The sequence below is a fragment of the Salminus brasiliensis genome, chromosome 13, assembly GCF_030463535.1.
Source record: "Salminus brasiliensis chromosome 13, fSalBra1.hap2, whole genome shotgun sequence".
In the NCBI taxonomy this organism is placed as follows: domain Eukaryota; kingdom Metazoa; phylum Chordata; class Actinopteri; order Characiformes; family Bryconidae; genus Salminus; species Salminus brasiliensis.
The window spans coordinates 36,625,278-36,649,440 of NC_132890.1; the positions used below are offsets into that span (position 1 = coordinate 36,625,278).

Genomic DNA, 24,163 nt, shown 5'->3' on the forward strand with positions numbered 1-24,163 from the left:
CTTTAATTTGTTGGTCTGAGGCTGCACTAAATGTGTAAATAAATATATGACGAATGGCAATTTAGTACATTTATATCTGTGTGTTAATTTGTTATATTAAATCAAATAATGTGTAAGTTAATCCTAATGCCTTAAGTCTCTCCCACATGGTGAGGTATATGGTTTATTAATTCAGCAATGGTATTGGATCGGTATCGGGTATCGACCGATATGCAAAGTCTATGTATCGTATCGGAACTGAAAAAGCCATATTGTTGCATCCCTAGTCCACATTTTACTGTCTTAGCAAGAGGAACATAAAGAATGAATGAAGCTGAATGAAAGGACTGAACCCCCTTTACTGAGGCAATAAAACTAAGCAAGTCTGAGCAGAAGGGACAGAGGAGAAGCAGAGAGAGAATGAGAGAAGATAAATGCTCAACTCAACAAAGTAGCAATTGTCTCAAAGGGCTTTACATATCATATTCATGTCAAATACGATACTGTAGCAGTGCAGACAAACACACAACAAAAGACAATGACAACACGGGTAAGAACAAACAGCTTCCTCCCCTAGAAAGATAGAGCAAGTACTGCATGTGTCTGAGCACTTCAATAAAATAAAACTAACAAGGTATAAATGCACTACATGTCCAAATATTTATGGACACCCCTTCTAATATATGCATTCAGCTACTTTGAGTTGGCTGTACTGCTGACACAGGCGTGGGACAGAGGGGTATAAAGCCTCCCAGCATTGAGGTGTGGATCAGTGTTCTCTGGAATGATGGATGGTGGAGGAGCTAATGATGCTTTTGGGATGAGTTGGGGAGTTGGGGTTGAGGTGTGGTGGTGGTCTATGGTAGTCTATGCTTCACTACTTTACACCACTGAAATAGCAACCCGCCAAAGTCAGTCAGACCTGACCTGGCTCTTAAAGGGAACGGCGAGTGACACGCTGATTGGTTTATTACTGCATGTTACGCCCAAAAAAACACACCCCTGATTAATTAAGAGACTTATGACATGCCTGCTCATGTTTCTAGCCATGCAAGGTGAACTTTTCCTGTTGTTACGATAGCAAAGACACACCGTCACGCCCCCTAAATCAAGCTGCGCCTAAGATCGCTAAAATAGGGCCCCTCGTTTGAAACCTAGCCACGCCCACTCTGCCATCTTTGAGGCGTTTCCTAACATGGGAGAATATTATCTCTGTTTGATGCACCGATCCGATATTAGGATCAGATATCAGTCCCGATAGAATCGTATATCAGTACCAGATATCAGACAGATTCCCAATAGAATCGGATATCAGTCCCGATCAGTCCCTCGTCTGAAACCTAGCCACGCCTACTCTGCTATCTTTGAGGCGTTTCCTAACATGGGAGAATGAACAGGTTTAGATCCACAGCAGCAAATAATCTGAATTTCTGCTTTTAAATTTTAACATCAATACAATACCTAACTACACTGCAGTTAAAGTTTAAGGGCACCTTCCAAAAGGGTGTTATCGGTTGTAGCCACGTTAAGAAGCGTATTTGTGGCCATGATTACATTCATCTGTCCCTAATTTCTTTTCCTGTTACTGGACTTCTTTGGATGGACGCACCATTTAAAAATGCTCATTTTGAATTCAGCATCATAAGATAAGATAAGATAGTCCTTTATTAGTCCCGCAGTGGACAACCATCGCAACTGCTGCTGAGATGAACTTGAGTTTCTCGAGAGGGATTTCAGAGCACATTAATGCAGAACGGCTCTGAACGAGGCTCAGACAGTCAGATAAAGAAACAGATATAGTTTGAGGAGAGATAATCCGGCCCGTTGTGTATTGTGCAAATGTCCTCAAGTATTATTTTTTTCCAGATCACAAAGGTATGATTTGAAGTGGGAAGCAAAGGATTGCAACCACCCTTCTAAACATTAATAAATAAAAAAAGAAAGAAATAAATGCCAAAAATTAATACGATTATTAAGATAAACTTAAACCACTACCTCTGAGGGGGTATATAAAAATGTGTGGATTTCCACTGTGGATTGTTTGCGCTCCCATTTGTGCCTTAGGGTGGAGTTGTGGGTGGGAAGACGGAGTCAGCATGGTCTGTAAATTAATTTGCCAGTTTCCGCTCCATCTTAAATGGTGCTGCAGTATCGGACGTGTAATACTAGCACCAGAATGTCGCTGCTGCATCATTTAAGGTGGATCTTAAAATGAAAATAAGGAAAAGGCTTGTCCTCCGTTGTAGAAGTCCTTTCCAAATGCATCGCTGTTTTTTCTGATCTTCTTCATGTGTTTACCTTTAATGCTCAATTTCCATTTGCTACTGACAGCACCCCTATAGACTGAGTCGCTGGCCAGGATAGAGGTTCCTACTAGAACACGTCCCGTTTGTCAGACTGAATGGCAAAGCGTTCTGCACGTCGCTAAATCCGGAATTACACTGGGCTTGTTTTTAACCCACTTGTTTTCAGAGCGTGATTTAACCAATCAGTGAGCCTGGATTCCAGTTGATTCTGTGAAGTGCAGCAATGTGTTTGCTTCTCTTCTTTAGCTTTCTACAGTAAAATGATACTGTAAAAGTACAGCTTTTCTACAGAAACATCAAAAACAACCATGTTCACCATTACTGTTGAACACAGAAGGAATTTGGCCTCCACCTTTAACCAATCTGTGCAGTGAACACAAACACATACGCTAGTCAGCAAACACACACAGTGGTCAGTTAGCACATGTTCCCGGGACGGTCTGCAGCCATCACTGCAACACCTGGGGAGCAGGGAGGGTTAAGGGCCTTGCTCAAGGGCCCAACAGTTGCAGCCTCGAATATCAAACCCACAACCCGCTGCTCGTCACTCTACCTGCTCAGCCACCACTACCTGCTCAGCCACCACTACCCCAGTTTCTGTTCAGTTGCTGAATCTGTTTGTACAGTCAATCACACATCTTGTGTTTTAGCAGCATTCACACTGAAAGCTAGCACTGGTGCTCAGTGGGCGTGGCCGCAGTGACTCCCATCACCTGTGAGGTCACATGCATACCCTTTTTTACACTAATAGATTACCCTCTGAATTAAAAAAAAAAAAAGTTTCCTATGATCAGACTGCTCTGAAACGTGATTAGGAGGCCGAAAATCAGAGTCTGCGCCGCTCACACACTCCTCAATTGTCAGTCCAACTGTCGGCTCCGACTGACGAACAATCTGCAGACCGGGGGCAACCAGCACAGACTCAGCCAGACTGAGCATCGGGGGTAAAATCAGGGCTAAAATCGCGCAGTGTAACTAAGGCTCATACCGCTGCCTGCAGTGTTGCTAACGCTACAGTGCTACAGTGTTAACATCACACTTGATATTCTAAATGCTGTCACCGGTAATTGCTTTGGGGGAAGGGGTAAATTGCTGGTTAATGAAATAACCTGTCGAGAGGCATCAATAGACGACCTAGTATGGATATAAGGAGCGATACACAGTAACTCTTGCCTTACAATTTTCCTGAGAATGGAAGATTGCTATGCTAGATAGCTGTGCATTTTGCCAGAAATGTCAAAATGGCTCAGAGATTGAAGCGATGTTCTCCGCTGACAGCAAAGCCAATGAAACTGGCTGGATTTGAAATCTGAGGTTGAAAGATGCACTTAGGACAATTAGTTATAAGAGGACGTCTTATGAAAGTGACCCTTAATGGGAGATCTGCAGGCCCAAAGCTAACCCTCTAACTCACCACAGTGCACACACATACACAGCCTCTCTCTTTCACACATACACTCACACAGTACCCCTCTCTTACTCACACTATGGAACATCTCTTATCACAATCACAAATGTTCCTCATCTATTATTCAGCAGGCCAAACCGATCTCATATTCAAACAGTCTGCAGAATTAGTCAAATAGCAGACAGTATCGTTTATGGTCTGCTGTATACACCAGATCTTGCATTTCCCAGAATTAGAAGCTGCTTTATTGGATGAAAAGTCTACAGCATCCATACCTTTTTGATGACGATCACAGTGCATACAATTCCGCTGCCACTCAAGCCCTTCCTGTTTATCCTCTGATACCAGTTGAGTGGTCAGAACGCAGCAGAGGCCTTTATGTGAGGAGCCACGCTTCTTCCACGCTTCTTCTGTTTCGGAGGGATGATCTAGAAGAATAAAGTCAGGTTAGCTCTTCCCAATTGCTGATCAAAGATTAATATTCACACCTCCATCAAAACATGATTAGGTCCCCTGTATCCCTCCAGTCTGTGGCAAATCCGCCCAGTACTGAATAAGGAACAAAAGAAAATCCCCATGGACGTCACAGTGCCGTTAGGAGAGTCACAATTTCTGATATGAGAGATGCAGCAATACGGAGAATGATATGATTCGTTAGTTCGGGATAGATGCCTTCCCTCGGGATATTATCTACGGAAGATTGGAAATACTCAAGATTTGAGGCTGAGAAACAGCGCAGAATAAAATTCATGGCTCTGTAGGCACGGTAATCTTTTCCATGCCGTGAATTTCAGCTAAAGCACAGCTGACCAACGGTTTCATTTAGGAAACATATCCTGTGCTTATCAGATAGAAGTAGCGGTGCTACAAACAAGGGCCTGAGCAATATGAACGTTTTATCACTGACAATAAATGTAAGGAGCTAAAATATGAAAGCCTATAAAACTGGCCAAGATTATTTTGCACAGTAAAAAATAAAATGGACTGCAGTGGATTTAGGCATGATACAAAATGATACATTTACATTTACGGCATTTAGCAGACGCTCTTATCCAGAGCGACTTACAAGGTAACTCGCATTACAGAGGTGGGCCAATGTAGTGTTAGGAGTCTTGCCCAGGGACTCTTATTGGTGTAGCGCAGCATACGGTCACCCAAACTGGGAATCGAACCCTGGTCTCCCACATGGTGTAATAGCTCACTGGCCGCTAGTGGTTTTATCTGTTGTGCCACACCAACGACATACCATACCTTATGCTGTACTGTTACAGCCTATTTAAACTGTAAATCAATAAATATTAATAATAGCATAATTAATATTAATTTGTCAATTTTGCTAGTGTCTATATGACATACTACATGCTCAACTAGTTTAGTGTTACCAATTAGTATGGAATTAAGACACACCCTTCATGTAGCTGAGTGAAGTAATGAAAGAGCAGATGTAGCTCATTATCATTTAAAGGCACAGGCCGTTCTGAACAGGGCTGTTTAGTCTGGGTGAAAAGGGTGTTGTTGGCCCTGGTTCCTGGTTCCTTGAGGTATTTTGACCAAAGCATGCCACATACATTTATTAAGACCCCAGGGAACTGTATTAACAGCATAGCAACCACTAGGATTAGCATAGCAACCACCAAGCTAGATTTTAGTTTTGCAGTACTCTGGCATATAGTTGGGAATTGCTTAAGCTGTGCACTTACTCACTTTTCTAGTATTATGTTCTAGTTATTTCTAGTTATTTTTGACCGCAAAAATACAGAAAATGATGAATAGGACTGTGGTTCCAAGTGATTACAAACCTGTGAACATTTGTGTGAACACACAGACCATCTCTAAACATCCTACATCCTATTTCAACTGGAAATCAACAAATATGACTACGACAACAATACCTTTCCGTCACGGCAAACACTGCTGAGGCTTTACAGTAAACCCATTGGTTCCGCTGTCCATAATGAGGTGTTTAGGTCTGTGTGTTCACACAACTGTTTGGAATTACTAAAGTTTGGAATCACTTGGAACCACAGTCCTATTCATCATTTTCTATATTTTGTGGTCAATAATAACTAGAAATTTAGCAAAATTGACCAATTTTTAATTTAATTTAAATTTCTAACCAATTAATCTCTAATCTCTAAACATCTAAACACCTACATCCTATTTCAACTGTAAATCAACAAATATGACTATGACAACAATATATAATATATATATATATTATAGCATTATAGTATATCAACTAGAAATAACAAGCAAAATTGACAAATGAATTTACATAAACATATAAATATATAATTTTATTTTCTTCATGTAAAATTAATTTGTCAATTTCGCTAATTATTTCTAGTTATTATTGAGCACAAATAATAACTAGATACTATACAAAATATAGAAAATGATGAATAGGACTGTGGTGCCAAGTGATTCCAAACCTTGGAACGGTTGTGTGAACACAGACCTAAACACCTCATTATGGACAGCAGAAACAATGGGTTTACTGTAAAGCCTCAGCAGTGTTTATTTAGGATTTACAGGGAGACGGTTCTGCCGTAAAGGAAATGCATAGCTAGAGTACAAATGCACAGTGCATAGCAGATGCACAGTCATGCACACTTTCATCTACCAGACCAATCCATGCCTGCACCCCAGGTATCGCTCTTGTGTAGAGCTCGTATGAATTACCATATGTCAGGCTTCTGTCAGAGGCTAAATCCACTGTATCCTGCAGCATGCGTAATCCTGTATACTCCTAATGTTATGCAGCCAGATGTCAGCTGCCTCCACATGGCGAGGAGTCAGAGCCCTTCAAGCCTCCAGCGCTGGAAACAGGGCTGAACCAGAATACTACTGAACTTTCTCGATTATTACCTGATGCAGCTTCAGAAGGTATGTAAGAGAAGATGATAGGGTTCGAGTAGAACTGTGAGTGAACTAGAATCGGTTTAGGCTGCTTAGCTCTCCAAGATCAAGCGCTGGACCTGCTGATAGGGTTAAAGGGTGCTTAACCATGTAGAGTAGACCTACCAACATCTGGCTGGCATTACCATTTATGTGATTCCTGCTTGCAATGCCAGATCAAATAAATTTACTTCATCCCCTCTATGTGATGCCACAACAGACATTCATTTAGGGCTTGAATTAGAGATCCTGCACAATTTCCTCCCCCCTTCATTTTTTTATTTATTTATTTATTTATTTATTTATTTATTTATTTATTTGTTGTTGCTGTTGCTGTTGGGACCTACAAGCAACAATACTAGTTAAAATAATATTACACACTGAAATAACATAAAGGAGATCAATAAGGGCTATTTTTATAGATTCGGAAGAAGAGAATAAAGTGCAGGGGAACTCTCTATATTCTCTAAAGTCTCTGAAGCCATTTAAGATAAATCATGCAACACAAATAGAGGGAATTAATCCAAGCACTCTGGGAGCTTCATTTTTTTAAGAGTGAAAGTTCTTGGATTATGCTCAGTACTATTTATCAGACATCTGATCGTTGCCTGCTGGCGTCTCACGTCTCACGAGTTGGTTGCTGTCAGAGAAATGCCACAGCACTGAAGCTTTAATTTTTAGTTGTTTAATTAGGGACATCTTAATATGAGCCAGTAGATGAGAGGATTAGGGCCGATCAGGGAAAATTTTAATGTATCGGGTATTGACTATTTTAATCCCAGTCCAGTTCTGAGTCTTTGTATTAACCAGTGTTCAGAGCGCCATCTGTGACCTCAAGGTGCCATTATTGGACATTATTCCCAGCTGGCAGCAGTGGGCAGAGTTACCAACAACACAAATACATTATATGGACAAAAGTATTGGGACATCATGCTTTTCTTGGAGTAACTGTCTCTACTGTCCAGGGAAGAAAGGATATTAAATTCATCACCACCTCATCCCCAACTCCCCAACTCATCCCAAAAGTATTGCATGAAGCACCACCATCATTCCAGAGAACAACACAGTTCTCCCACTGCTCCACAGCTCAATGCTGGGGGGGCTTTATACCCCTCTACTAGCCCACACCTGGCATTAGGCAGCATGGTGCCAATAGGGTCATGGTGTTTATTGATCTGCTCCAGAGAGTCCTATTCTATTGCCAATACTTCTCGACAGGCACTAGACAAGCTGTGTATATGTGCAAAAATGGGTGCAACTTAAAGCAGATATTTATATACATATAATGCATCTAGCATAAATCACGACAGACCTGCATGCCATGAACCCAATGTCAATTTAGAGGAAAGGCCTACACACCTTGACCTTGATCCAGACTTTGATGGAGACAAGATAAAGGAGATCTATGGACTATAAGAGGAGCAGAGAATAAGATGAAATGCATCAAAGAACACCATGTGGTTGTGTTGTTAAGAGGCCTGCCCCTGGAGCACTATGGAGGCCACAGCTATGACTGCATCACAATCGGTGAAAAGGCGACACCACTTGAGTACAAACTAATCAATGCCCTGGGGAGACACGTTTGATCGGCTTCTCTACAGTACAATGGGGTGGGGAAAAGCACTCCTGGCCTTCACCTGCAAACAATTAAAGCTCTCAATGCTCTGGTATCAAAGGTCCACACTCTCTATTCCACAGGTTCCACATGGACAGCGGTGCCGTTTTGTCACGCGCGACAATGCTATTCAATTCCCTCCCAACAGAGCCCGATTTCCCACAGGTCTAAGCCAGCCGAGCAGAACTCAGTGTGGGGATGGGTGTTCCACAGGGAGTAAACAACACATTCGAGTTTTTGCTCCGGTGTATAAGAACGGGCAGAATGGGCAGGAGAAGCTTGCACTTTGGCTAGTTTCATGCATCTGCGTGATCTAGGAACATAAATGCGCGTAAATGATTTCTCCTGAAATAAGCCATGTAAAGCCAAGGCAGGACTCTGATTTTCTGTATGTAAAATAGGTCTGTGTAATGTCTGCAGTGGTTTCCATGGCACCAGTAGCCACTGCCTTCATACTTGGTGCGTGTGAGGAAAAGTGGACGCGGAGGGTCAATTTCCACATCAAAAAGAATATTAGGGTTATATGCAAACTTTTGACTGGCAGTATGAATTGCCAAAAAAGTAATTTTAAGTGAATTGTTTTTAAAAGGGTGTATTCACATTATTCTTCTCTTGTATTATCATTATATCAGTGGTCTACACTAGAGCATTGTGTGGTAAAATGATTTATCGGCTGATATGTCATCCAAACAGTTATGGTGACAGGCCTAATCTGGACTAAACCATTAAACTAGACAGATAAGCATGCATACACTCTATTGCTCTCTCTGGAAAAAAAATCAGAAACCACTATTTTTTTTCATAAATTTGCATCTCTACGTGTTCGGCAGCCATTTCTTGAATTTGCAGACTATGAACGACATAAAGTCCCAACAGCAATGTGAAAGACCAGTGGAGAGCCGGCCGAGACAAACAAAATCTGTGAGCTGTGATTGGTAGTCGAGGTTATTATTTCACCATAGTGATTTCTGAATGCTCTTAGAGTTCAGATATTAGCAGTGTTTAAATCTGAATAATAACTTATTTTATTATAATTATTATCATCATTTCTCTGCATTATTTGAGCAGTTGTTTTTGATTGTTTTTAATTTCTGCAAATAAATAAATAAATAAATTAATTAATTAATTAATGCTCTAAATAGTAAATATTTTATTTGGAGTTTGGGGGAAATGTTGCCCATGGTTTATGAAATACAACACAAGTGTCTATAACTAGTAAAACCAGGAAAACTGATCTACAAACATACATCAATTAGCCAAACCATTAACACCAACTTAACAACACCATCAGGTCATGTTCTCCACAAGACCTAGCCAGCATGGACCATCATCTAATCACATAAGCTAGCCAGGACTTTGCCACCGGTTGTCCTTCCTTGGAGCTCTTTTGGTATGTTCTACCAACTACTGTCTGCTGTGAATCTCAGTCTGGTTCTTGTCAAAGTGGCTCAGATTCTTACACTTGCCCATGTCTCCTGCCTCAACACATCACCTTACCTAATATACCCTTCACTGCGCATCCTGCCAGCTTCTTGAAGAATACTTGCACAGCAGTGGCCCTATTTCTATAAAAACGAGTAAGTATCCTGCACATTCACAATACCTGTACATGTACCTGAACCTGAACCTGTACCTGTACCTGTACCTGTACCTGAACCTGAACCTGTACCTGTACCTGAACCTGTACCTGTACCTGTACCTGTACCTGTACATGTCCCTGTACCTGTACCTGAACCTGAACCTGTACATGTACCTGAACCTGAACCTGTACCTGTACCTGTCCCTGTACCTGTACCTGAACCTGAACCTGAACCTGTACATGTACCTGAACCTGAACCTGAACCTGAACCTGTACCTGTACCCGTACCCGTACCCGTACATGTACATGTACCTGAACCTGAACCTGTACCTGTACTGCAAAGTTGTTTGTATTTAGCTGAGATAAGCAGTCCAGGTAATGAGTGATGAGTCACTATTGATTGTACTAGTAATTAATAATTCCCATTGCTTGATGCTTCTCTGGACAGACTATAAAAATGGACTTGGACTGAAGAGTGAAACACGCACTGCTTTTAAAAAGACTTCAAAACGATGTGGGAAACACTATGTGGTAAAACATGTTTTTGAACAGTGTGTTCATCAGGTTCTGTTTCTTACTGTAAGAGAGAAGTATAATCATTTTAAAATATGCCTTATAACCATGCACCTGCCAAATCACCACTGTTCTATGTTCAATAACCATGTCTGTGTAATTATTAAACCTCTGGTCAAGAATTCCAGTTACAATCAGCCACATTCACTCTTACTGTAAATATGGTAATTCTATTCCTTTGTATGCAGGCAGACGAAGGTCATACATCCATAATGCAGACAGAAAATGTCATTGGCAGAACGTTCAACAGCAGAACAGCAAGAAAACCAAGAGCAAAAGCTTGTAGTCATTAAAAAAACAAATACACAGCCAGGTACTCCCGCCGCTTCCAACAGGGTCTTTAGCAAAGGCAGTGACTAAACTACGTTTAGACCCATCTGGAATCTTAAATTCCTCCTCGTCAGGTTAAAGGAAGACCTTCTGTAGACGGTTCTATAAAGCACTAAAAGAGGTTCCACTGCTCTTACAAGTCGAGGAGCCCTTTCAGTAGTATATGGAGCTCTTCAGATTAAAGTAGCATTATTATGGTAAAACAAAACATGCAAATGATCATAAAAATGAACTGGTGTGACCCAAAGCTGATGGACAGCATGGTGACCATTCGAATGTACACCTATCACGCAAGGGCTTAAGCTTCAGGTTTATTACTATTGAGCCATTCATCTTAAGATTAATTTATTTTTATTAACTAGAAACTATTAGTAAGCTATAAGGTAGGGCTGGGTGGTATGACCAAAAATGTGTATCATGGTATTTTCTCATGATTTGGGAAATTTTACTGTATATCATGTTTTTATTTATTTATTTATTTATTTATTTAATATTATTATATAACCAGTTTTACTTTTTTAACTAGAACCCCATTAGAAACAGTAGGCTTGTCTTTATAGGTTAACAGTGGCTTTCTTTACTACTAATACACATATTTAACAAAAAAAGATGTTTAAACAGATAATAAACAGACAAAAATCCTGTATATCTATTACTGCATTCTTTAAAATATAGATTTTATAAATTTATGACCTGAACTTTAGGAAAATCCTTTAGATTCCCAACATTAGATATTTGTAATAGTAAGTTAATTAAGTTTCCAACATAGGTATCCAGTTCCACAAGTTATCCAGACATTTACAATAGTGAGTTAAAGCTTAGTGTTTGTAATTTACTGGGTAATTAGTTGCACCTGAGGTGTCTCTCAGAAACGAGCGGGTTTAATTTTAATAAGGTGGTCCTGAAAACAGCCTGAGGGTCCTTTGGGAGTGTTTGTGTGCTAGCCTACTGTCTCTAGCAACACAATGCTAAGCATTTGAGCTGTTTGTGATGTGTTGTCTGAATTACACAGCGTTAAATTTCCTTCTGCGCTTTTCTGTTGCATAGTGGTATCATGGTACGTACCACCGTACTGCTGTACCGTCCCATAAATTCCATCCTGACCTTGTTCAATGCACAATGCTGCCTTTATTGTTGGATTCACGGTGACATTTTCTGAGCATTCACATATAAATGTGAATGCAACTGAAATGATGAAAAGCTTATTAATGGTTTGTTCCACCAGATTTGTGATAAAATGTGAAATATACTCATATGTTTGGTTGTTTAAAATGAGAGTTTCTGATACGTTCATATTAAAATACCGCAGACTAGGGTGCTGCCACTATAATCCAAAAGGATTGCTTGTTTTAATCCTGGGTCATGATGCCTGCCATCAGCACCCGGAGCCTGGGAGAGCACAACTGTGGGAGACATATGTCAGCCCGCAACCTTCCAGTGTCAGGAGCATTACATGTGATAGAGGAGAGCACTTACGAGAGGGTTTGGTGAGAAAAACTGAGTATAAATAAATAAATAAATAAATCTGGCTTGCTGATATGCTTTCAACACATTGGAAGGTAATATTTCGATAAAGTCAGGCTTGGCTGTTGTCAACCACCCATTCCAACATCCCCACCTAACCCTACCCTACACACATATACACACACACACACACACATATACCCACATAGACACCGCCGCTCACTATCTTCCTGCTGACTCTAACAGCAAAGGGTTTAACAGCAGGCTGCATGGGGCTCCGCCAAGATAAACAAAGCCTTTTTCTCACAGCCAGATACCCAGAGCAAGCAGGGCCTTGAACAACTCCCCCCTCCGTCCTCCTCCTCCTCCTCCTCCCACACTCCCTCTGCCTTCTTCTCCATCCTTTCCCCTTTCTTTCTCGCTGCATCTCTCCCTCTCTCTTTCTTTACTCCCTCCACTCTCTCTCCATCACGTTTCACCCCCTCTGCCGGCTTGATTGTACTGATGACCTCAATCAAAAGACAATTACCCAGGCGAGGGCAGGAGGCAATTATCTCCCATCAATGTGGGATTGAGCACACCTGAATGGAGACGGCATCTTTTTTTTTTACACAGAAGAAAGGAAAGATACACGAGTAAACCTCGGGAGGGGGCGGAGCTTACAAATTCTATGTTCACAGCAGGTGACCCAAACGGACCACAGCTAAAGATGCTAGGAATGTACCAATATTGTGCTTATGATGCTCATTTCTTGTGTATATGCAGTATCCTGTACATTATATATTTGTGGACACCTTTTCTGAATGAGTGCATTCAGCTACTTTAAGTTGCACCCATTGCTGACACACATGTGCAAATGCACACACAGCTTGTCTAGTCGCTGTAGAGAAATACTGCCAATACAATAGGACTCTCTGGAGCAGATCAACACCATGAACCTATTAGCTCTATGCTGCCTAATGCCAGGCGTGGGATAGTACAGGGGTATAAAGCCCCCCAGCATTGAAGAGCTGTGGAGCGGTGGAAGAACTGTGTTCTCTGGAATGATGGATGGTAGCGCTCCATCCAATAATTTGGGGATATTACTTTGGGATACACCATCCAATACTTTTCACTAACGCTCTTGTCGCTGAATGCAGTCAAATGCTCACAGCAATGCTTCTCCAAAATCTAGTAGAAAGCCTTCTTCTCTGGACAGTAGAGACAGTTACTCCAACAAAAGCAGGATGCACTTTTTTAATATCCTTGATGTCGAAAAAAAAGTGTCCAAATACTTTTGTCAACACATACAGTGTTTGATGAGCCTGTTTTATGCGTCTTGTATTGCTCCAGTACGACTTCCCACTACTAATGTTAGTAATTCACATTTGAAACATAAACCTGTCCAGCAACAGCAGACGAAAATAAACCATTCGGCCAGATTTTTACTGAATCTCACGACAGATGAATTATGCCAAGTGTGCAGCATCTCTGCTCAGTGAAGAAAAAATAAATATCATAAAAAAATCAGTACTAATTAACTTGGAAACCACAGCAAAGTTCTACAGAGTTGCCATTATTATGCAAAAGAGTGGTGCATGCAGCGAGAAGCGGGTTCTGTGTTTTCTGCCATAAACCAAAAAAAGTCATTATAATTTAATTTCAAGTTGTGTGAAGATGCACAAGAAGAGAACAGATGCCTACACACAATCAGAGGTAAAACAAATAGACGGATCTAAATGTTCTGTTATCTAGTCATCTGTTAGAGTCAACATTGAAAGCACATCTGAAAAAAGGGAACTTTTTCAAAGTCGCTGTACGAAATGAACGCCGTCTTCTGTCAACATTTGTGATGTGGGCACTCTGAAAGTCGAGGAAATTCTCCTCTGAGCAAAGAAAAAAACAACAAAAAAAAGTGATAATTACAAACGCTTATCTTCAAATAACCACTAATTACAATATGTTTCGTAATGCTTTTAGCAAGTGTTCCCTAAAATCAAGAGGACATGGGATAAATAAATGTTGTCAAGTGTTGACAAGTCTTTCAGAATTGATGGTGCATTAAAAAGGCAAGAGATGAATAAAAAAAAAGGCTTTCCGATGTGTCGGGCTGCACAGGCTTTAAAAAAGCCTTTTTGTAGAGAGAGCTAAAGTGAACCTTCATCCAGCTCGCAGCCAGATGACATGGCACACCAGACAATTAAACCTGCTAATCAAAAGATCACACTGTGCCTGCATCAAAGCTCTTCTCACAGACCCTTCAGACCATTTCCAAGCTTTTAAAAATGTATAGGGAAGCTGCGAATAAAGCGAGAAAGTAATAAAAAATAAATATATAAATAAATAAAGGCCCTTTAATGTGGCATGCCAGTCTATAGCACTGTAAAGTATTTGGCTGAACTCTGATAAGCACTCTCAGATTCCATCACTCCCTGGCTGGGTTCCATGGAGAAGGGAGATTAAAGCATTTTTCCAATCGATACTGTCCCCACTGCAAGGAGTGATGGAACGGCACGGTAATTTTCTGAATAAGAGGTTAATGGGCATGTGAATGGAGGGGGGTTACTGGATGGGAGGAGGCCAGAAATCACGATGTTGGGGGAACACAGCATTCTGCAGGTGGCGGAGCCCAGCGCAGCACATGGGGCTTCTCAGACGATGTGCTATCATGGCCATTCTGTGGCTAAAATCGAAACCCTGCTGCTTGAACCAATCTTCAGATTACTCGCTGGAAAACAGTGCAAAGCAAGCAGCGCACGGGCGAGCGCAGGGAGCGCAGGTTTTGTCGTTGCCAGTGGGGAATAGTTTTTCCAAATATTAAAACTGCACCAATTTTTTTTTTCATTAAAAATGTATTATCTACTGTCATTCTGCCATTCTCTCATTTAGTAATCACTAAAAGCTCAATATTGCCATGGCATCCATGTCCATAATGAGTGCATGTAAACCCATGACCAGAACTGTACGAGAAAACCTTCAGAACTCAAATTAGAAATTAGAAACTGATATTTTTAATAGTATTTCAACTTTTTAATCTACGTCTTTTGGGAGGAGGTATGTATCTTTTGAATCCACCTTCTTCACTGATTAAGACGCACCTCCCCGGCTTAACGGCAGCAAAAATGTAATCGTCCAACACTGGTTACCCCCTTATCACCTATCCATACATCACTGGCTCCACCCCCTACTGGACGTACTGTATCTGGAACTATCGCTCACGAGGATTAACAATGCAGCCTTTAGAACTCTTCATATGTAGAACCATGGAATATCAACATGTTTATGTTTATGTTTATATATATATATATATATATATATATATATATATATATATATATATATATATATATAATTAATTTATATAATATATAGACACACACACATATATATATATATATATATATATATATATAAATATTTAATATATATATGTATATATATATAATCTCAAAAAAACTATTTGTAAGTATATATAATTATTAGTTTAATTAGTATTAATTTGTATAAATATATATTTATCATACCCAATATACATAAGAGTATTAATACACATCGTTGTTTTGCTGTTGGACGAAAAACTTGTATCTCCATTTTTGCAATTTTTTAAAACTTTTTATCATGTACATCTCTCAGTTGTTCTTTTCATCGAATCAGAATTTCTTGATGAACGGACCAATGCACCGACTGAAGACCCATCTCTTCCAAGAGTACTTGAAAGGCAGAGTGTAGTGTATGTTGAGTAGTGTGGATCTAGGTTTCCATGCTGACTGTTGTATTTGGCAGCATCTAGCTCAAGGGATCTTTTGGATCCTAGCCAATACAAACTAGCTAAGGATATTTTCTGAGGGAACAGCGAAGCACTTTTGGAGAAGAGCTTCTGCCAAACGCCTCCAATGTAAATGGAATAGAAATGTTCCTAAATGACCTGGACTCAAATATTTTACATTTACTTCCATTGAAATGTAAGAAGAATTTTCGGAAAGCAATGATGTATTTTCTTTTTAAAAGGAGACACTTTTTTAATAAAGTATTTTGCATCTAAAACACTATAATTCACTTGATGTTCTGAAGTCATTTTTATTAACTGGCCATTTTTCCAACTGTAAAGCGTAACTATCCTGAGCGTGGTCTAGTCTAAGCGCACTATGACACTACACAGACTGCGTAATTATCCTGTTGGCCAGACATTTTGATTTGGCTCAAAGTGACATGCTATCAGATCTGTAAATGGATCTCCTGGCCCATCCTCAACCCTCCTGATTAATTCCCCTGAGGGCTATTTGGCAGCAAAACAGGCGCCATTGAAATAGAAAAAAAAAAAGTACAGACTTTTCACAACACATTTCTGTCTGCATGGGAATTACTGAGGTCCTAAAGCCCCCAGGAGTCCACACTACGCTGTGTCCTACAACACACCACATCAGCAGGCTTATATACTAGACACGGACCACTGATGCTTATCCCATACAGATCATCTCATGATGCAAGATTATTTTCGAGTTACTAATAAACAGCTCTTTTTAAGAGTTGACTCAGTTTTGATGCTTTTTATTGCATCATTTAAGAGGGTAAATGCACAAACACAGCTCCAGGGCTTGGCACCTCCTTCGCCTAGCGAGGTAAAACAACAGCGGAGGGCTGGAACCCTATTGACATTCCAGATGTCAAGAGTTCTGCTGCAGAATCTGAAAACTTGTTGACTAGTCAGGCAACAGGATTCATAGACTAGTCAGGCAACAGGATTCATAGGTATTTACTATAGAGCTGGAATAATAAAAAATAAAAATCATCAAAACAGGATTTTGCTGCTGGTGGGTGAACAATTAAACATGCAAATATAATCAGGAAATAAACAATTATCTACACTTACTTATTGCAATTATGCAATTATTTAATCAGCCAATCATGTGGCAGCAGAGAAATGCATATGATCATGCAGATCCAAGCCAGCAGCTACAGTTAATGTTTACATTAACTATCAGAATGAGGTAGAAAGAGCCTAATTTCCACACATCAGTACAATATCAGGGGGTCGCATTGTTTTTTTTTTTGTTTGTTTTTTTTATAGGAAACCAGACATTGTGCACAATTCTTTAATAAAGAAGCAAGTAGGTCTTAGGTTTTCTACTTTTGCTAAAGGGCAACAGCAGCAGATTGACTGACGATTGACAAATTTCTCTGACAGATAAAAGACAGCTGGGTCACTCCCTCGCTGACTGACCATCACTTTCTGAATATCCATTTCCACCAGGCTTGTCACAATAATTACGTTATCGACTTAGCGCACAATACATGGATATGACCTCAATAATTTTTGCTGACCCCAATATTGCGCTTTACTTACGCATGATTGTTTCCTTTCCCCAATATCTGAGCCAGTCACAAAATAACCAATGCATTGTTAACAGCACGTCCATAAACACACAGGTGGCTCAGGTGGAGACATGTTACTCGGGCTAGTAGGTGTTTTTAAAGAAACCCAGCATTTATAGATATGCTACAAACTGTTACTAATTAAAGGTAACAGTGTCATTTCATTATTATGCAGTTATATTATCAATAGTACATCAGTGACAATAAATAAAATAAAACTCTCAAATAAAGTCTAATGTTGTTTTTTTGTTTTTTTTTATTTATTTCTGGGAAAATATATCGTCCCATAAGCACAGTTATCGCTACAGGCCTAGTTTCCATTTCTGTCAGCCAAGAACACAAAGCTGAGGATGCAGTTGGCACAGACTGGCCAAACCTGGACAGTCGAAGACTGGAGAAACGTAGCTTGGTCTGACGAATCTCAATTTCTGCTGAGGTACACAGAAGATGGTAGGGTCTGAATTTGGCACCAACAGCATAAATTCATGGACCCATGGTGGAGATGGTGTAAAGGCTGGGGAATGGTGTGGCCCAAATGCTTGAAGGCCACTGTCTATTTGAGCACTGTTTCTGACCATGTGCATCCCTTAATGACCACAGTTTACCACTTTCTGACGGCCGATGATGCACCATATCACAAGTAAAGTCGTCTAAGACTGGTTTCATGAACATGAGTTCAGTGTTCTTCACTGGTCTTCCCAGGTAGAACAGGAGATTCAGAGCATGAAAGTGCTCCAGAGATTTGCAGGAATTTCTTGACGAATCAAGAATTGAGGCTGTTCTGAGAGCAAAAGGAGGCTACACTATATTAGTATACTATATTAATAGTGATCAGTGATGTACATGAGAGTATATACTGTAATCTGTACCATAAAGGTGCTTAGACCATTAATCCTTAAAAACACAAAAAAAGCACAAGCTTAGATTTGTAATCTGACTGAATAGCTGGAGATGGCAAAACCAGAGCGTCTCAGTATCTAAAATAAAAGGGCTGGTGAAACTGTAGCTTGACTATAATGCAGTGACTGTATTTCAAAGGGTGGGGAATATGACAACACTCATATTATTTAAAATGAGTGCAGAATTCAGCCTTAAGGATAAATGAATACGTTTACTGATTTCATGGCTGTTACTAATAATTATTAATAAATTAATAAGTGATCTCAGCTCTGATTTACCACAGCAATAATAACTGGGAGTGGGATTATAGGATTGTGTGAAATCGTCCAGTCGTGGCCCCTAGCCATTGTCGACTGACAACAGTATTTTTTTTGGGGGGTGGACTTATTGGGCATGCAAGTAGGCAAATGAGAGCCACTTCCCAATAATAGTCAATGTACCAAGGGGAAATCTTGGATATGCACAACCAGCACACATTCTGAGAAGGTTTTTGGCCACTGGGCAATGTGATTATTATAATATTATTATAGTCTATGGGGTATGGCTTCACAAGCTTACACCCATCAGCCATAACATTAGCACCCCTGACAGATAAAGTGAAAACCATCGATTATTCTTATATACAGTGGCTCCTGTCAAAGGATGGATATATTAGGCAGCAAGTGAACGGTCCGTTCTTAAAGGTAATGAAGGTGCTGAAAGCAACTAAATGGGTTAGAACATCTTTTGTGGGTTTGTGGGTTCTGTAGCTAGTGGTCAGTAGCTACCAAAAGTGTTCCAGGAAAGAATAACTAGTGGACCAGCAACGGAGGTCATGGAGGTCCCACCCACCTCACAACTTGCAGGACTTAAAGGATCTGCTGCTAGCAGTAATCTTGGTGCCAGATACCATAGAACGCTGTCAGAGGTCCTGTGGAGTCCATGCCTCAGATCTTGTGGTGGCACAAGCAGCATGCTGACCCCATGCACTGCCGCCATGCCCGTACACGTACTCCTCTGGCAGCTAAAAGGGCACATCGGCATCGGCAAACTCTCTGCTTTTGACAGGGTTAATTACAGAGACTTTCAGAAAGAAGGTTAGGTTAATCTGTTTCCACCCAGGGAAATGCCTCTCATTTAGCAATAAACAGCACCTAGCAAGCAGTCAAGGTGTCCAGCCATTTGGTTGTGAGCGGCTGGGTGGTAGTTGGGGTGAGGATTCCACTGACCAGAGTCTAAGGCAGCGGCCAGGGGGCCACTAGTGCTATCGGGAGTCGTGCGGGAGTAAGAGAGTGCACATTAAAAATGATTAATGTCTCTCTCCAGATGCCACGCAGCCTCCTGCCTTCAGAGTCAGGAAGAGGAATGGGCTGCAGGAAGCAGAACCCTGCTAATCTCAGAACACATGGAGGGTAGAGAAGATACCGTTAGGAGAAACTGCACCATTACTGGTGATGTGCAGGCAGGTTTGGATTTTTGTGATAGGACATAACACAAACAATGCCCAGAGGGAGTCTAGAGCTTTATGTCTGCACTTGGGGGGCATGGCAGGTACAGTCTCGAGTCGTTATTTAGGGCTAGGTGTGACGACGGCTTTATCATTAACGTGATGAATTGCAGCCCACTTTTTAGAGAACATCATGGCTTTTGTCAGTTCTTCTAGAACAATGAAGTAACACTGAAACACACCAATTACAGAGGAATGACGAATACTTTAAGAATAGCTGTAGTTGTATATGTAAATTACACAATCATATCAGAACATTATGACCACCTCTGGTTTGGAATGAACTCAGCCCATTTCTATCAGCTTCACTTTTAGACTAGTGAGGATCTATAACTCCAGACTGTCTCCATCTGTTTCTCTGCAGAATCTGTTATCAGCCTCCTTTCACCTTGTTTGTTCTCCAATGGCCAGGACCCCACAGGACTGACCACCACAGAGCAGACTGTAGTATTTGGGTGGTGGGTCATTCTCAGCACTGAAGTGACACTGACTGACATGGTGGTGGTGGAGAGTGTGGTGTTAGTAGTGTGTGTTGCACTGCAAATATGAGTGAATCGGACACAGCAGTGCTGCTGGACTGAGAATAGTCCACCAACCAGAAGTATCTAGCCAACGGCGTCCTGTGGGCAGCGTCCTGTGGGCAGTGCACTGATGAAGGACTAGAGGATGACCAAATTAAACTGTGCAGCAACAGATATATAGAGCTTCTGTCTCTGGCTTTACATCTACAAACTGGACACACTAGGTAGGAGGAGTGTCCAATAGAGTGGACAGTGAGTGGACAGACAGACACAGTGTTTAAACACTCCAGCAGCACTGCTGTGTCTGATCCACTCGTACCACCAGCACTCTCCACCACCAGGTAAGTCAGTGCCATTGTAGTGCTGAGAATGACCCACCACCCTTAACATGCTACGGTCTGCTCTGTGGTGGTCAGTCCTGTGGGGTCCTGACCATTGAAGAACAAGCAGGGTGAAAGGAGGCTGATAACAGAGTCTACAGAGAAACAGATGGAGACAGTCTGGAGTTATAGACAGAACTACACAGTACTCATATATGGTGAGTGGAGCTGATAAGATGTTCATTCCAAACCATTGTTTATATTAAATATTATTACTCAATATTGAATATTATAACATTATAATGTCTCGTCTCTTTAGAAACTGCATAGTAATCGGTGGTATATTGAATGTTAGCCCCTGCTACCTTCATCTTACTTCAGTCTTTACCAGTCAATCTGAATTTCTCCCTCCTGTATTGCTGCTGTATTTAACGGTGTCAAAGTGATACATTATTAATGCCACTAATGATTTAAAAGCCGCTAACCAATTTCCTAATTTGACCCTTCAAACCATCTGTAGTTCCAGGCAGAAACCATTGTTCGCATACCATATGTCTCCCTGATAGAATCCATGAGTCTGTTTCAGCTGAAAATCACACAATTCTCACTACGCCTGACTGCACACTGTAACCCCACATTTTAACCCAAATAAATGAAGACTGCTGTACAGTTGTATTGCATACAGCCCTTATATCACTACTAATAGATATTTTGCTATTTCGATTTAAGTGAACATTTTTTAATGATTTTCTACAATCGAACGGGATCTTTAAGTTCATAATTGTATCATATGTATCATAATTGAGCTTGGACTGTTGCCATTGGCAACAGGATAGTGATTGGCGCATGAGAACTGGAAAACAGCAAACTGAAGGTTCTCTTTCACATTGATGTTTTTCAACGAGCACATGTAACAGAGTTTCACTAATTTATAGTGCCGAGGAGGGTTTACTTAATGTTCATGCCGTGCAACCTTGTTGAGTACAACTCTCATCTTTACCATTGGCTCCTGGTATCATCTATTAGCATATTTGGCATGCACCCTTTCACTTACCATCAGTGTGTTCTCACCCCCCCCCCCACCCCCAGGCTACCTTCTCTTGGGTGTACATTTGTATTCTGTATTTTGGTTATTTGCCTAGTCTCAGTGCTGTAGGCTATGAGAGCAAGTTACCGTTTTCCGGCTGCCGAGCAGAGCTCTATGCTGGCTGGGTACTTCATTATTCACTCGTGCATTTCCACAGGACTGGAGCATCGGCTTTTGGTGAGATGGTTGAGGTTATTTATTTAAATTGAACCCCTAGGTTTAGTTAACTGAAGGTTCAATACTTTAACACCATCAAGTCTTTATTCTAATTAGGGTACAAATGAAATATAAATGTATTGAACCATATTAGGCACAAATTAAGACCTTATGTAAATGTATGTTTCTATTTCAATGAATGTGTTTTAGTCCCATAAGTTAATAAAAAAGGGAGCAGAACTTCATGAAAAGAATACCTGTCCAACTGTTAAGCACAGGGGTGGAGCGATCATGCTTTGGGCTTGTGGCTTGCGTTGCAGCCAGTGGCACAGGCAACATTTCAGTGGTAGAAGGGGTAAAGCACTCCAGCCAATTCTGGAAAAAAACATTCAAACATCTGTATAAATGATCCTAAACACACCTTATCATCCACAGTGGACTACCTCAAGAGATACAAGCTCTCCCAGTCCACCAACCTCCACTAAATCTGTGGAGAGACCTCTAAAGAGCAGAGCAGCCAGACGACCCAAGAATTTTCCAGAACTAACAGCCTGTTGGAAGGATAAATGACTGAAAATCCAAACCCCAAACAAGACCTGAAAGACTGTTAGCTTCTACAAAACATGTTTACAGGCTCTGATACCAAACATTAGCTTCAGATCATGTTTCTTATTGGTAACTGTAATAAATAAATCAAAATAAAAAAGTAATTTTGCTTAAATATTAGAGAAATGTGTCATTTTTAACTTCATATCTTTGATCAGGGCATATTTTACGCCTTTAGCTATTCACAGTGAAAGAAAATCAGACCAGGCATGCCTGAAAGTTGGCATGACACTGATGAAAGTGATGAAAATGATGAAAGAAATGCCTTCAAGTAATCAAATTAAATTCAATTCAAGTTTATGGGTATAGAGCTTTCTACAACTGACACTGTCAGAAAGCAGCTTTACAGAATCAGTAATCAGACAAGCAATCAACAAATCTGTAAAAGCTAAAGCCAAAGACAGCAGTGGCAAGGAAACCCTGGGAGGAACCCCCAAGACTCCCAAGGCGGGGCCCATTCTCCTCTGGTCAAAATTACTTATAAATTACTGATAGCAATCGAACCACCATTTACGGCATTTAGCAGACGCTCTTCTCCAAAGAGCTTCACTGTTTACTCGAGAAAAAACTCAGCTAGTTAAAATAGACTAAAATTCAAAGCTCCTCTAATCTTAGACTCTACTAAACACAAGTCAGTATGGAGACTATAATACTCTTCTCTTCGCCTGAGTACTCTCAGAAGAGGAGGGTCTTCAGTCTTGGTTTGAGGTCAGCGAGCGTTGGACTCTGCTGTTCGGACACCCAGGAGAAGATCGCTCCACCACTTCGGTGCAGGACAGTAAAAAGTCTGGACGCTCGTCTTCCGTGGATCTTAAAGGATGGCGGGTCGAGCCGAGCCGTACTTGAAGCTGGAAGGGCTCTTGGTGCAGATCGGCTTTTGACCATCGCCATCAAGTACGGAGGCACCTTAATCAACTAATGAGCACCAAGGTTCTATGTTAACCCAAAGACAAGAGTATTAGCAGGATCTAGTTAAACGTATATTCAGAGTCCATGTAAACTTCAATGTAGAGGGTGGGCAACTAGTCCGAGGCAGACAGCAGTAGCAATAGGCCGAGCAGCTTGTCTGAGACAGGTAGCAGGGGAGCCTGGCAGTCAGTCTTGTATTGGTGTCAATGGTTACACATCCATCACAAGATCATATATCTGCCACGCCGCTCACCTTTACTGTGCCTAAATACTCAGGCATCTAACACCCAGTAAAAACTGCAGCTGCTGTCTTTACGTAAGCAACAAAGCTCGGTGAGATTCCTGAGAAGACAGAGAGCTACTCCTTGGCTGTCTACCAGCGGCTAAAAATAGCTGCGATTAACCACTGGAACGGCACAGATGACTGAAAAATGTCATTCTCCTTCGATGACAACATAATGACTACAACTTATCATCAGAGGGGAAGCGGGAGATTACAGTGCGACACTTGGGTAAAGTAAGTGACACGTGCCGCGGCGTGCGGCGCAGACATATTCATTAGTGTTAACATCATTCTAGCGCGTGACGTTTGACAGCCAGTTCTGAGCAATTTATCAGAATTATTAATTTCATTATCCTTGCAGTAATTACTTTCTGTAATCATAATAATTACC

At 40.9% G+C, this 24,163-nt stretch overlaps 1 protein-coding gene across 4 annotated transcripts in view; it reads right to left on the reverse strand.

The window, feature by feature from the left end:
* The window catches only part of cntn5 (contactin 5), a 324,354-nt gene that overhangs the window by 228,172 nt on the left and 72,019 nt on the right, over positions 1-24,163 (reverse strand). For 3 of the 4 annotated variants that reach the window (XM_072694548.1, XM_072694547.1, XM_072694551.1), the window contains exon 2: positions 3,969-4,121. The exons of the other annotated variant lie outside the window; for it this stretch is intronic. The gene's annotated coding sequence lies outside the window, so the exon portion shown is untranslated. The remainder of the gene's footprint in view (positions 1-3,968; positions 4,122-24,163) is intronic. 4 annotated transcript variants of the gene reach the window in all.